At 42.6% G+C, this 14,612-nt stretch overlaps 1 non-coding gene across 1 annotated transcript; it reads right to left on the bottom strand.

Annotated features, from left to right (window-relative positions):
* Positions 1 to 13,601: 13,601 nt before the first annotated feature.
* Positions 13,602 to 13,704, bottom strand: LOC122216708. The gene has a single exon (XR_006201062.1). It is a non-coding gene; the product is annotated as a U6 spliceosomal RNA (small nuclear RNA).
* Between the last annotated feature and the right edge of the window lie 908 nt (positions 13,705 to 14,612).

Genomic DNA, 14,612 nt, shown 5'->3' with positions numbered 1-14,612 from the left:
AATCAAAACCAGGATATTGTCATTGATACAGTCAAGATACAGAATTTTTTTAAGTTTATTTATTTATTTTCAGAGAAGAGAGAGAGAGCGCAGGAGCGGCAGAGAGAGAGGGAGAGTGAATCCCAAGCAGGCTCCCACTGCCAGCACGAAGCCCAGTGTGGGGCTCTCGAGATCATGACCTGAGCCGAAATTAAGAGTCAGACTCTTAACCAACTGAGCCACCCAGGAGCATTTCAATCATCACAAGAATCCCTCATGTTGCCGCTCTATAGCCACATCCACCTCTCTCTTGCTTCTATTCCCCCAACCACTAATCTATAGTCCATTTCTATAATTTTGTCATTTCAAGAATGCTATATAAATGGAATCCTATACTATATAACCTATTTGGGTGGCCTTTCCCATTCAGTTTAATTCTTTGGAGATTCATCCAGGTTACTGCATTTATCAATCGTTCATTCCTTTTTATTGCTGAGTGGTATTCCTTGGTATGGATGCACTAGCTGGTTTAACGAGTCACCCATTGAAAGACATCTGGATTGGGGCTCCTGGGTGGCTCAGTCAGTTAAGTGTGCAATGCTTGATTTTGGCTCAGACCATGATCTCAGAGCTCATGAGTTCAAGCCCCACATCGGGCTTTGCACTGTCAGCACAGAGCCTGCTTGGGATTCTCTCTCTCCCTACTCTCTCTGCCTCTACCCTGCTTGTACTTTCTCTGTCTCTCAAATAAATAAACCTGAAGACATTTTTCAAAAAAAAAAAAAAAAAAAAAAGACATCTGGGTTATTTCCAGGTTTCTTTTAAAGTTTTTCTTTCTTTATTTTTTTAACGTTTATTTATTTTTGAGACAGAGAGAGACAGAGCATGAACAGGGGAGGGGCGGAGAAACAGGGAGACACAGAATCTGAAATAGGCTCCAGGCCCTGAGTGGTCAGCACAGAGCCCGACGCGGGGCTCGAACTCACGGACCGCGAGATCATGACCTGTGCCGAAGTCGGACGCTTAACAAACTGAGCCACCCAGGCGCCCCTGTTTTTGCACTTTTGTCAAAAATTGGGCACATTTATTTCCATCTATTTCTAAGTTCCCTATTCTGTTCCACTGATCTATGGGTCTGTCCCTCTGCCAGCACTACAGTCTTGATTTCTATAACTCTACAATACGTTTTGAAATCGTATTCCTCTAAACTGATTCCTCTAACTTTTCTTTTTCAAATTTGTTTTAGTTATTGTAGTTTCTTTGTCTTTCCATATAAGTTTCAGAATAATCTTGTCCATATCTAAAAATTTCTTGCAGAGATTTTGATAGGAAATGCATTAAACTGTATATCGACTTGAGAACTTACACCCTTTACTATGTTGATTCTTCCAGTCCATGAACACAGTATGTTTCTTCATTGATTTAGATCTTCTTTGATTTCCTTCATTAGGAAGGTGTACCTGTGGTGTTAGATTTATACCTAAGTATTTCTTTCTTGTTTTTCTTTTTCTTCTACCTTCTCTCCTCCTCCTCCTCCTCCTGCTGCTGAATGATACAGCATTTTTAATTTTGGTGTCCATGTGTTCAGTGCTAATATATAGAAATACAATTGATTTTGTGTGTTTCTTATTTATCTTGTGGATACAAGATTATCCTTGCTGAACTCACATATTATACAAACTTGGGGGTTTTTTGGTGGTTGTTGTTGATTCTTTGGAATTTTCTGTGTAGCCAATCATGTCACCTGCAAATAGGGACAGTTTTATTATTTCTTTCTGGTCTGTGTGCCTTTTATTTCCTTTTCTTGCCTTATTGTACTGCTACAACTTCCAGCACTGTGTTGAAGAAAAATGGTAAGACCAGACATCCTTGTTTTGGTCCTGATTTTAGGCAGAAAGTATTCATTTCAGTCTTTCCCCATTAAGTATGTTAGCCATAGGTTTTTTGTAGATGATTTTTATCAGGTTGAGAACATTCCACTGTATTCCTATTTCTGTTTTGTTTTTTTGTTTTTTTGTTTTTTGAGACAGATACAGACAGACGGAGTGTGAGCAAGGGAAGCAGCAGATAGTGAGGGAGACACAGAATCAGAAGCAGGCTCCAGGCTCTGAGCTGTCAGCACACAGCCCAATGTGGGACTTGAACCCACGAACCACGAGATCATGACCTGAGCCTAAGATGGATGCTCAACCAACTAAGCCACCCAGGCGCCCCTGTTTTTTTGTTTTTTTTTTTTAAATTGAACAGATGATGAGTTCTGTCTTGTGCTTTTTCTGGTATTAATTAATATCATGAGATTTTTCTTCTTTAGATTGTTAATGTGGTAGATTACATTAATTGGTATAAAAATATCAAATCAGCTTTGTACCCTTGAAATAAGCCCAACTTGATCATGGTGTACAATTCTTTACAATTATTGCTGAATTATATTTGCTAATAGTTTGTTAAGATTTTGCCAAAAAAAAAGGAATTTTGCATTTATATTCATGAAGGATATTGGGCTGTACTTTTCTTTGTACTGACTTTGTCTAATTTTGGCATCAGGATAATATAGTTTCATAAAATGAATTGGGCTTCCTGTCTTATATTTAGGTCTTTCATCCATTTTGAGTTTATTTTTGTGTATGGTGTAAGAAAGTGGTCCAGGTTCATTTTTCTGCATGTCGCTGTCCAGTTTTCCCAGCAACATTTGCTGAAGAGACTGTCTATTCCACTGAATATTCTTTCCTGCTTTGTCAAAGATTAGTTGGCCATATGTTTGTGGGTCCATTTACAGGTTCTCTATTCTGTTCCATTTATCTGAGTATCTGTTCTTGTGCCAGTACCATACTGTCTTGATGATTACAGCTTTGTAATACAGCTTGAAGTCCGCATAAAATGAATTGGGAAGTATTCCCTAGTCTTTGATTTTCTGGAAGGGAGTGGGTAGAATTGATTTTAATTCTTCTTTAAAACTTTGATAGAATTCTTCAATGAAACCATCTAGTCCTGGAAAGTTCTTTCTTGAGAGTTTTTAAATTATGAATTTAATTTTCTTAATAGCTATAGGGCTATTCAAATGACCTATTCTACATTGAATAAATGTGGTAGTTTGTGTTTTTTGAGGAGTGAGCCATCTTGTTGAAGCTGAATTTACATATATAGTGTTATTTGTAGAATTCCCTTATTATGCTCTTGATGTCTGTATGGTCTGTAGTGATATCGCTGTTTCATTCCTGATATTGGTAATTTGTGTCTTTTCTCTCTTTTTTCTTTGTCTGCCTTCCTAGAGGTTTGTCAATTTTATGAATCTTTTCAAAGAACTGGCTCTTGGTTTCATTGAACTTCTCTATTTCCTGTTTTCAACTCATTTCTGCTCTTTATTATTTCCTTCCTTCTACTTGCTTTGGATTTATTTTGCTCTTCTTTTATGTTCTTGACGTAGGAGTTTAGATTATTGATTTGAGACTTTTCTTCCTTTCTAGTATATGCATTTAGTGCTATAAATTTCCCTCTCAGCAGTGTGTTAGCACAAATTTTAACATGTTATACTTTTATTTTCATTCAGTTCTATTTTTACTTGTTTTTTAATTTACCTTGAGACTTCCTCTTTGACATAAGGACTATTTACAAGCCTGTTATTTAATTTCTAAATGTTTGGCTACCTTCCTATTATCTTTCTGTTATTGATTTCTAAGTTTGATTGCATCGTGATCAGAACACATTCTATAGGATTTCAGTTATTTTAAATTTGTTAAGATTTGTTTTATGACTGAGAATGTAGTCAATCATGGTATGTGTTCTTTGGGCACTGGAAATGAATGTGTGTTCTACTGTTAGGTGCAGTATTCTATAGGCGTCAAGTAGATATTGTGGTTGGTGATGCTGCTGAGGTCTTCTGTGTCCTTGCTGATTTTCTGTCTACTTGTTCCTTCAATTGTTAAGAGGTATATTAAAATCTCCCAATTGCTGCGCCTGGGTGGCTCAGTTGGTTAAGCGTCCAACTTTAGCTCAGGTCGTGGTCTTGCAGTTCACAAGTTCAAGCCCTGCATCCGGCTCTGTGATGACAGCTCAGAGCCTGGAGCCTGCTTCAGATTCTGTGTCTCCCTCTCTCTGCCCATCCCCTGCTCAAGCTCTGTCTCTCTGTCTCTCTCTCAAAAATAAACATTAAAAGTTTTTTTTAAATAATAAAATAACATAAAATAAAATCTCCCAACTGTAATTATGGATTTGTTTATTTCTCCTTTCAGTTCTATCAGTTTCATTTTGCATATTTTGCAGCTCTATTGTTTTGTGCGTTTGGATTCAGGACTGCTTTGTCATCTTGATGGACTGACCCCCTCATCATTATATAGTTGGGGAAAAATATTTTTAAAAATCAGGGGGGGTGATTCCTTATTAGTGCCACCTGGAGGTGGAAACTAGGTTTCCCATATGGTTTATGAGGGGAGGGTGTGATCAATTTTCTTTTTACATTTACTATCAGAATGACAAGAATTAAAAAGTGTGTTAACTGTTGGTTATCTTTTGGTGAGGTTATGGGGAAGCAGGCCCCTCATACGTTGCTTTCACTGTGATACATTGGCCCAACTTTCATGGGCAACAAGATTATAAACACACTTGCCTTTGGACCAAACAGTTCCACTTCTTAGAAATTTATCCCAAAGATGTAAGCACACGGTAAGAGCAAAAGATTAGAAACAGTCTAAATGACCTTTAGCAGACTTGTTAAATAAATAATGGACAGTCCAAATGGTGGATTACTGAGATGCCGCTGCTTTTTCAAAGGGAGGTATGGGGGCATCTGGGTGGCTCGGTTAAGTGCCAGACCCTTGATCTCAGCTCGGGTCTTGATCTCAGGGTCTTGAGTTCAAGCCCCACACTGTGTTGTGAAGCATACTTAAAAAAACGGCGAGGGAGGTGTTTATCTATTGATACAGAATGGTCAATCTTCAGGATAACACGTTAAGTGAAGAAAAAAGAAAGCAACATGCAGAACAGTGTGTCTAGTATGTCATTATTTGTTTAAATGAGAAAAAAAAAAAACCCCACAAGTATTTGCCTACATATGTTTAAAAAAAAAAAAAAAATCAGGCTGAAAATACAAACAACTAACAGCGCTGCCCAGAGGGTCCCCCACAGATGCCCATTCCACTCAAGGCCACAGTGGGCAAATAATTGCCAGACAGGCCTTCTCTCAGCCCAGGCGCCAGCCTAGGGCTCTGGGGAGGCTGCGGGGCACCCTAAATAATAGGCAGAAACAGGCCAGGCCCTGTGGCCAGCCACATTGCCTGCCCTTTGAACCTGCCCTTTGAGTGTTTGCTTTTGTAGACACTTAGATTTCCAGCTTGGAGGGCGGAGAGTGGTGGAGAGGGAAGGAGACGGCCCATTGGTTGAGGGGCCCTCTCAATTGCCCTCATTCCAGAGTCCAGCACTTAGACTCTGAATTAATTTGGAGGCTGCGGGGGGGGGGGGGGGGGTAGAGATTGGGGTCCAGATCCTGAAGATGCCAATTGGTGGGGACAGGAAGAGACAGAATAATGCAGTTCTGGGAAGACCCCTCCCACTGCCCCACCCTATCCGGGTATCTCCCCACCTCCCTAACTCCTTTTAGGCCCTCTCAGATTTGTAAATGTCCCTTGGGTCCGCATTGACGTCACTGCTTGGCGTTGTGTACAGAGCTGGAGTATTTCTTGAAGAGCTGGGAATAGGGCTCCCCCAGCACCCCCCACCTCAATCATTTTCATGCTACAATGCTGTGTCAGGGGTGGTGAGGTGGCCTATGAGAGTCCCAGGAGCTGGCTGCACCCACCCGTAAACAGGCTTCTCCCCTTGGAGGAGCCCTCAGACTCAAATTAAGGGTGTGTGCAACTATATATCATTATGTTGAAATCCTCTGGTTATGTGTCTGACTGTCCCACTATTTCCAGGAGGGTCAGGAATATGTTTGTTTTTGCCCAGTGCTGTATTCCCAATGTCTAGCTCAGTGCCTGGCACACAGAAGGCACTCAATATTTATGGAATGAATTAATGCTCTCAGATGTGGTGTCTCTTGGCTTCAGCCCACAGACCTGGCTATCCTTGGGGTGGGGATCAGGAGCTCTGCAAATCCCAGTCTCTAATGTCCCTAGCTGAAGCTGGAGCCTTCCCCCTTGATGTTTTCCCGCATCAAAAAATGTTTTCTTGACTCTCGTGCACTAGAGTCTGGGCTTCCATGATGCTTTCATTCCAGCGTTTACTGAGAGCCTCATCCAGGGGTCCTAGTAATCCAGTGGTCTGGGATGCTGCCACTCCCTTTCATTTCTGAGTCTTTCATTCCTAGAGAGGGAGTCTTTCTGAGTCAAGCTGAGTCTTTCCCTCCTAGAGAGATAGACATTGTCTAAATAATTGCACAGAGGAATGCAAAATGGACACAGTTTGCTCTGAGAACTTGTAATAGGGGTGCCTGGCCCAGTCTGGCCAAGGGTCAGGAAAGCTGTCCTGAAGTGAGATCTGAGGGAGGAGGAGTTCAGACAAAGTGGGGGCTGGGGGTGAGAAGGGGAAGGCAGCTCCTGCTAGCCAGCTGCAAAATCCCCTCCCGACCTGGCTACCCCTCTGCTGGCTCTGCTAGCTGGCATTCCTGACAGCATCTACCTGAGGTCAGCCTCTTTCTGGAGTAGCCAACCTTTACTCCATACTTCCAGGAGAGGGCACCCCGCTCCTAGGTTTGGCTTCTGCCTACTGCAGTGCTGCTATCTTCTATACGGTTTATTGCTCCCTCTTGTAGAAGAAACTAAGGCTCAGAATTGTGATGGGTATGGTTCATTGCCTGTTGACTTGTTTTGAGGGCTTTTAGTCCATGGAAGCATCCACTCTGTTGATAGTGACATTCACCATAATGATACTTGTTGACGTTTTTTAAGTGCTTCCTATGCTCCACTCTATGTTAGATGCTGCAATGATACCTATTTTACAGATGAAAACCACTGAGGCTTATAGTGGTCAATTGGCCCAAAGTTAGGAAGCACTGATGACATCTGACTCTTGGGCCCCTGCTAGTAAACGCCGTGCTCTTCTGTTTTCCCATCTTGTTCTTCCTTCTACCCAGCCACACACTGGAGAGTGCCAGATGCTGGATGCTAGGAAGACACAAAGAGGAACAGTTCAAAGACCCTTTCCCCTGGGGCTCCAACTTAGTGAACATGTGAGTGTCTACACATGAATGCAGTCATATAAACCCTCACACACATACTCATTCACACATATACGCTTTCCCCACCATCACACACAGACACACACATATTCACACAATGTCACATGCTCACGTATATTCAGATACACATGCAATTAGATGTTAGATAAGGATTGATCTGTGCTTTAACTGCCAGAGCCCTGGGACCCAAGGTTTAGCCAGTGATCGTCAGCTGCTTGTAACATCCTGTCCTTCCTCTTCCCCTTTCTTCATTCGGGAAACATTGCTGGCTACCCACTTCAGGGCAGGCTACTGGAGAACACAGATGACTCAGACCTGGCTCCTGCCCTCAAGGAACTTCCTAGCCCTGGGGGAGAAAGACTCGCCAAGAACTGCCGCATAGACCATCAATGCCAGGGCACATCTGAGCAGAGTGGAGGGAAGGGATGATGCACAGCCTGGAGTCTGTGGAGGTTTCTCAGAGGAAGAGGCACCCACCTGGGTCTAGAAATAGCCAGGCAGGGAAAGCGGAGAGACCTGCCTTGATGTGGGGACATTTGCAAAGTCATGGCAGAGTAAAAGAGTGGGGGGCAGATAGCAGCTAATATCATGACCTCTTTCAAACCCTCTATGTAGATTATCCTGTTTAACCCCCTCAATGATCCTATGGGATAAAAATCATTATTAACTGCATTCTATAGATAAAAATCATTGTTAACTGCATTCTATAGATAAGGAAACTGAGGGTCCGGAAAACCCAGCTTACAAGCTGCAGAATCAGGATCTGAACCCAGCTACACCTCGTTCTAAGGTGGAGGCTCATGGTCCCACGGCTCTACTGCTTTGGCTGCAGTCATTTCTGCTTCTTACACATATACACCTTTCCTCTCTCTCCTTCTGGCACTAAGGGGGATGATGACAGGTTCAACAACATAGTGTCACCCTTCCAACTCATCTAAGGACACTGGTGCCTCCTTTACCTACTGTGCCATTCTGCCCAAGAACCTCCCAGTAGTGTGCCCTTAGAGACCATGCTCTTTCGTTTTGTTTTTGGCAGACAGCTTTGTAAAGTGTGTTGTATTGCCCCTAAATTCTTCACAGAGGACTGAACGTTCAGAAGGCCTTGACTCCTCCAGGGAAGCCACCAAATCTTGGGTTTCTCCACATCCCAGCCTCCAGCTTCAAGCCTGGTCCAGCTACCTGGTTAAGGTTTTTGCACTGGAATGGTAGTCCTTGGGGTATTTGCCTAGTAGATGATGTTTCTGATATTTTGAATTAGTTGCCCCAAAAAAAGTATTAAGTATGAATTAGTTGCCAATTAAAAAATTTTTTTTATTTTTATTTTTGAGAGGGGGTGGGTAGGGGCAGAGAGAGAGGGAGACGATTTGGGCCTTGAACCCACAAACTGCGAGATCATGACCTGAGCCTAAGGCGGACGCTCAACCGACTGAGACACCCAGGCACCCCAGTTGCCAATATTTTTTTAATTGGAGGAGTTGAAATGAATATCCACATTTCTAGGTTCTCTTGAAAAAATGATCAGATCTGGCAACTGAGTGTATGTTGTTGTACAGCAATGGGTGGGCAAGCCAGATGTTAACTGCCCTCTTTAGATGGGGTATAAGTTCTCCAGGCCAACATACATTCCCGTTCCTGCCCTCTTCAGTTGTTCTGCTAATCTGATCTCTGACTTACTTTTCTCAATGGTCCAGAATCATCCCAATGAGCATTGGTTGACATTCTTATTTGCATAGTAACCACTGACTTGTTTGCCACTATGCTAGATGTCCCCACATTTCAGGACTTCCTGAATTCTTGTCTTGGTTATGATTTACCTATCTTCTAGTTGCCAACCAGGATCCTAAAATGTAAGCATTAATAATAACTCCTTAGGAGCACCTGGCTGGCTTAGTCTGTAGAGCATACAGCCCTCTCTCTTTTTTTAATGTTTATTTATTTATTTTTGAGAGAGACAGAGCATGCACAAGCAGGGGAGGGAGAGACAGGGAAAGAGAATACCAAGCTCAAATACCTACACAGGGCTCCAACTCACAACCATGAGATCATGACCTGAGCCAAAATCAAGAGTCAGATGCTCAACCAATTGAGCCACCCAGGTGGCCCTAGAGCATGCAACTCTTGATCTCAAGGTTGTGAGTTTGACTCCCACATTGGATATAGAGATTACTTAATAAAATATTTATTTAAAAAATTTATAACCGGGGCGCCTGGGTGGCGCAGTTGGTTAAGCGTCCGACTTCAGCCAGGTCACGATCTCGCGGTCCGTGAGTTCGAGCCCCGCGTCGGGCTCTGGGCTGATGGCTCGGAGCCTGGAGCCTGTTTCCGATTCTGTGTCTCCCTCTCTCTCTGCCCCTCCCCCGTTCATGCTCTGTCTCTCTCTGTCCCAAAAATAAATAAAAAACGTTGAAAAAAAAAATTTAAAAAAAAAATTTATAACCCCTGGGACACCTGGATAGCTCAGTTGGTTGGGCATCTGATTCTTGGTTTCAGCTCAGGTCATGATCTTGTGGTTTGTGGGTGTGAGCCCTGTGTTAGGCTCTGTGCTGTGTGGAGCCTACTTGGGATTCTCTCCCTCCCTCTCCCTCTGCTCCTCCCCTGCTCACATGCACACGTGTGTGCTCTCTCTCTCTCAAAATAAATAAATAAACTTTAAATATATATATAAACTCAAGCTTACAGGATGGATCCTTGTAGTTTTTTTTTTTTCCTTTTTTATGTTTTATTTATTTCTGAGAGAGTACAAGAAGGGGAGGGGCAGAGAGAGAGGGGCGGTGATCCGGAGCAGGCTCTGCACTAACAGCAGTGGAACCTGATGTGGGGGGCTTGAACTCACAAACTGTGAGATAATGACCTGAGCTGAAGTCAGACGCTCAACTGACTGAGCCACCCAGTTGCCCCCTTGTAGCTTCCTTTTGAGGTGGGCAGGCCTGGAATTGTTACACATTTGACAGAAAAGGAAACGGGGATGAGCGCTTACCTGAAGCATCACAGAGTCAGCCGTGAACAAGTGCCTGGGGCTTGAATAGTTCACACAGACAGGGAGTTTGATGTGCTAGTGGTCATGTGGTATGAGGATCAGATGATGAGGATTGTGCTCTGAGATCCTGGATCTTGGGGGTAGAAGAGGAGGATCCAGGGGGAGGACAAAGAGCTTGGCATCACTTCCCTATGGTGGTGTGAGGCTAAATGTGGATAATTCTCTGCCCTGGCATCCCGTTATCTATCACTGTGTAACCAATCACCCTGCTTAGTAGCATAAAACAACGATCATTTACAATTATCTTTTGGTTTTAGGGTTTGCTTGAACTAAGCTGGGCAGTTCTTGCTCTTGATCTCTTGTGTAGTTGCAGTTAGACAGTGGCTGGACTGGTGCCATTTTGAAGGCTTCCTCACACACATGGCTGTCAGTTGATGCTGGTTGTCAGGATGAAACCTGCACATGACCTCTCCATGTGTCCTGGTCTTCCTCCTAGCATGGTAGCTGGATTCCAAGGGCAAATGTCCCCAGAGAGAGAGACGGGTAAAAGTTGTGTCACCTTTTATTTTTTTAACTATTCTTTTTTTTTTTTTTTTAAGTTTATTTCGAGAGAAGAGAGCATGTGAGTGAGCAGAGGAGGGACAGAGAGAGAGGGTGAGAGAGAATCCAAAGCAGGCTCTATGCTTCCCATGTGGAGCCCAACACAGGGCTCAGTCTCAGGAACCACGAGACCATGACCTGAGCTGAAATCAAGAGTTGGATGCTTAACCGATTGAGCCACCCAGGTGCCCCAACTATTCTTTAGAAACATTTTTTTCTAGATTTATGTAGATAAAATTGACATAGAACATTGTTTAAGTTTAAAGTATAATGTGGGGGTGCCTGGCTGGCTCATTTGGAGGAGCATGTGACTGTAGATCTTAGAGTTGTGAGTTTGAGCCCTATGTTGGGTGTAGAGATTACTTACTAAAATTAAATAATAAACTTTAAAAATATGCAAAGTATACAATGTGATGATTTGATATACATATATATTATGAAATTACCACAATAATAAGGTTAGTTAACTAACTATATGGTTACTGTTCACCTCATGTAATTATCAGTTTTTTTGCTATAGTGGTAATGGTGGTGATGAGAACCTTTAAGACCTACTCTCTTAAGAGCTTTCAAGTATACAATACAGTATTGATAACTATAGTCACCATCTTGTACATTAGATCCCAGAACTTAGTTCATCTTCTAACTGGAAGTTTGTACCCTTTGACCAACATTTCCCCATTTCCTCAACCCCAGCCCCTGGCAGCCATCATTCTACTCATTTTCTATGAGTTTGGCTTTTTGAGATTCCACATAAAAGTAAGACATGCAGTATTTGCCTTTCTCTAACTGACCTATTTCACTTATAATGCCCTCAAGTCTATCCATGTTGTCCCAAGTGGCAGGATTTCCTTCTTTTTATGGCTGAATAATATTCCATTATGTGGGGGAAAGTGGCATATTGTTTCTTTATCCATTCATCCATCTATGGACACTCAGGTGTTTCCATGTCTTGTTTGTATCACCTTTTATGATCTAGCCTTGGAATTTATATTGGCATCACTTCCACCATACTGTTATTTGAAGCAATCACAAAGATCCACCCAAGTTCTAGAGAAAGGGCCATAGACTCTACCATTTGATTGGAGAGTGGCAAGGTTCTTTTTTTTTTTTTTTAATGTTTATTTTATTTTTGAGAGAAAGAGAGAGACAGCTTGAGTGGGGAAGGGGCAGGGAGAGAGGGAGACAGAGAATCTGAAGCAGGCTACGGGCTCTGAGCTGTCAGCACAGGGCCCAACGTGGGGCTCAAACTCACAAACCGTGAGATCATGACCTGAGCTGAAGTCGGATGCTCAACCGACTGAGGAGAGCGGCAAAGCTCTAGAAGAGCAGGAGGGATAGGAGATATTGATGTGATCATTTTTGAAAAATATACTCCTCCACGCCAAATAGCTCTGGAGTCAGATGCCTGTGTTAGAATCCCAGTACACTTATGGCTCTAAGTCTCAGTTTCCTCATCTGTCAAATGGGACTAATAGTAGCACCTATTTCATGTGATTGCTATGAGGATTGAATGAGACAAGATCCCAAAGTGCAGAGTAACTGGCACATGGCCAGTGCTCAGTAGCTCTCGCTATTGTTGGGACAGATCATCATGCTAAGCTCTGATGAGTGTGAGTCACCCTTCCAGGCCACCGCCTGTTTGTGTGTGTGAGGAAGCCTGGAAGTATGTTCAAAGATGTGTGCACAAGTGGGTCTATGTGCACATGCCCAGAGGAGCTGAGTGTGTGTGTGTGTGTGTGTGTGTGTGTGTGTGTGTGTGTGTGTCAGTGTGAGTACTTATTGAGATGGGAACTTGGGCAGAATCCTGTCTGTGCACCTGAGGACACATGTAGGGCTGTGGCTGTGTGTGTGTGAGTATGGGGGACAGGGGAGAGAGAATGACTGGGGCTGAGTGTGTGTCCACAGCTGTGCACGACTAGTATTGGATGTGTTAGATGGAACCATGAAAGTCCACAAGAATGTGGGATTTGGCCAAGCCTATGTGTTAGATTGTGTGTATACATGTGCATGAGTGTGTGTGTTTGCTGAAAGGTGTCTGTCCATGCGTGATGCTTGGAAAAAATGAGAAAATGTAGTAACAAAGAACGCTTTCAGACCTTCCCAGGAATGTTTGAATCAAATGAACCCTTGGGGACTGTGACCAGCTGGAAAGACAAGGCACACCAGGTGGAGAGGCGTAGAGAAAGGCTTTTCTGAGGTTCATAATCACACTTGGCTGAGAGCCAGGGGCCCTATTAGGGCCAACAGCTTCCCACACACAGTTGCCTCCTCAGCTTGGAGGACAGCTCCACATCTGGGCCCTCCTCCTCATCATCCCTATTGCTATTAATAGATAATTTGTTAATTCATTCAAAAAATTTGTTAATTCATTCAACTAGTTTATTCTTTGTTAAGTTTTTGTTTTATTTTATTTTATTTTTGAGGGGGGAGGGGCGGGGGGGGAGAGAGAGAGAGAGAGAGAGAGAGAGAGAGAGAGAGAGAGAATGAATCTTAAGCAGGCTCCACACTTAGTGTAGAACCTGATCTCACAACTGTGAGATCATGACCTGAGCTGAAATCAAGAGTCGATACTTAACTGACTGAGCCATCCAGGCGCCCCTTAAGTTTTTATTTTAATTCCAGTTAGTTAACACACAAAATATGAAACACTTCACAGGGCACCTGGGTGGCTCGGTCCGTTAAGTGTCTGACTTGGGCTCAGGTCATGATCTTGTGGTCCGTGAGCCCGATCCCTGGGTCAGGCTCTGTGCTTACAGCTTAGAGCCTGGAGGCTGCTTCAGATTATGTGTCTCCCTCTCTCTCTCTCTCTGCCCCTCCTCGCTCACACTCTGTCTCTCTCTCTCAAAAATAAGTAAACATTAATTTTTTTTTCAGAATATGGAACATTTTACAAATTTGTGTGTCATCCTTGTGCAGGGGCCATGCTAGTCCTCTGCGCATCGTTACAACTTTAATATAAGTGCTGCAGGTGCGAGTCATTCATTCAAATATTTATTGAACACCTACTATGGGCCAGGAACTATGCTAGAGGCTGGGGATCAACCAATGAACAAAGCCCTGTCCTAGAGGAGCTCATGTCCTAGTTGGAGGGGGTATTATATCCATAAGCACATATTTCATGGACAAATGTCACATCAAGTGGTGGTAAGTGTCATGAAGAAAAATCAGAGGGATGGGGTGACTTGGGAGGTGGGAGATACTCTAGAAAGGAGGTCAGGGAGGCCTCTCGAGCAGAAAATCAGTGTCTAGGGGACATTTTATTTATTTATTTATCCCTAGATTTTTAAAAATGTTTATTTATTTATTTTCAATTTTATTTTTAATTTTTTAAGAATTGCTAGAAGATAGTAAATATATTTTTTAAGTTTTTATTTTAATTACCCATTGTTCATCACAAGTGCACTCCTTTATCCTTATTACCTATTTAACCCTTTCCCCACCCATTTCCCCTCTATCGGAGTTACCTATATAAAAAGTTCTCTTAGTTAAGAATCTGTTTCTTGGTTTGTCTCTTTTTTTTCCCTTTGCTTGTTTTTTTATTTTTTTATTTTTTTTATTTCACATATGAGTTAAATCATATGGTATTTGTCTTTCTCTTATTTTGCTTAGCCTTATACCCTCTGGATCCATCCATGTTGTTGCAAATGACAAGATTTCATTCTTTTTATGACTGAGTAATATTCCATTGTTCCATTTTAAAATTTACATCCAAATTAGTTAGTATATAGTGCAACAATGATTTCAGGAGTAGATTCCCCAGTGCCCCTTACCCATTTAGCCCATCCCCCCTCCCACACCCTCTCCAGCAACCCTCAGTTTGTTCTCCATATTTATGAGTCTCTTCTGTTTTGCCCCCCTCCCTGTTTTTATATTATTTTTGTT

This window comes from Panthera leo, chromosome A3 (genome assembly GCF_018350215.1).
Source record: "Panthera leo isolate Ple1 chromosome A3, P.leo_Ple1_pat1.1, whole genome shotgun sequence".
In the NCBI taxonomy this organism is placed as follows: Eukaryota; Metazoa; Chordata; class Mammalia; order Carnivora; family Felidae; genus Panthera; species Panthera leo.
This window is presented reverse-complemented; position numbering and strand designations above follow the sequence as displayed.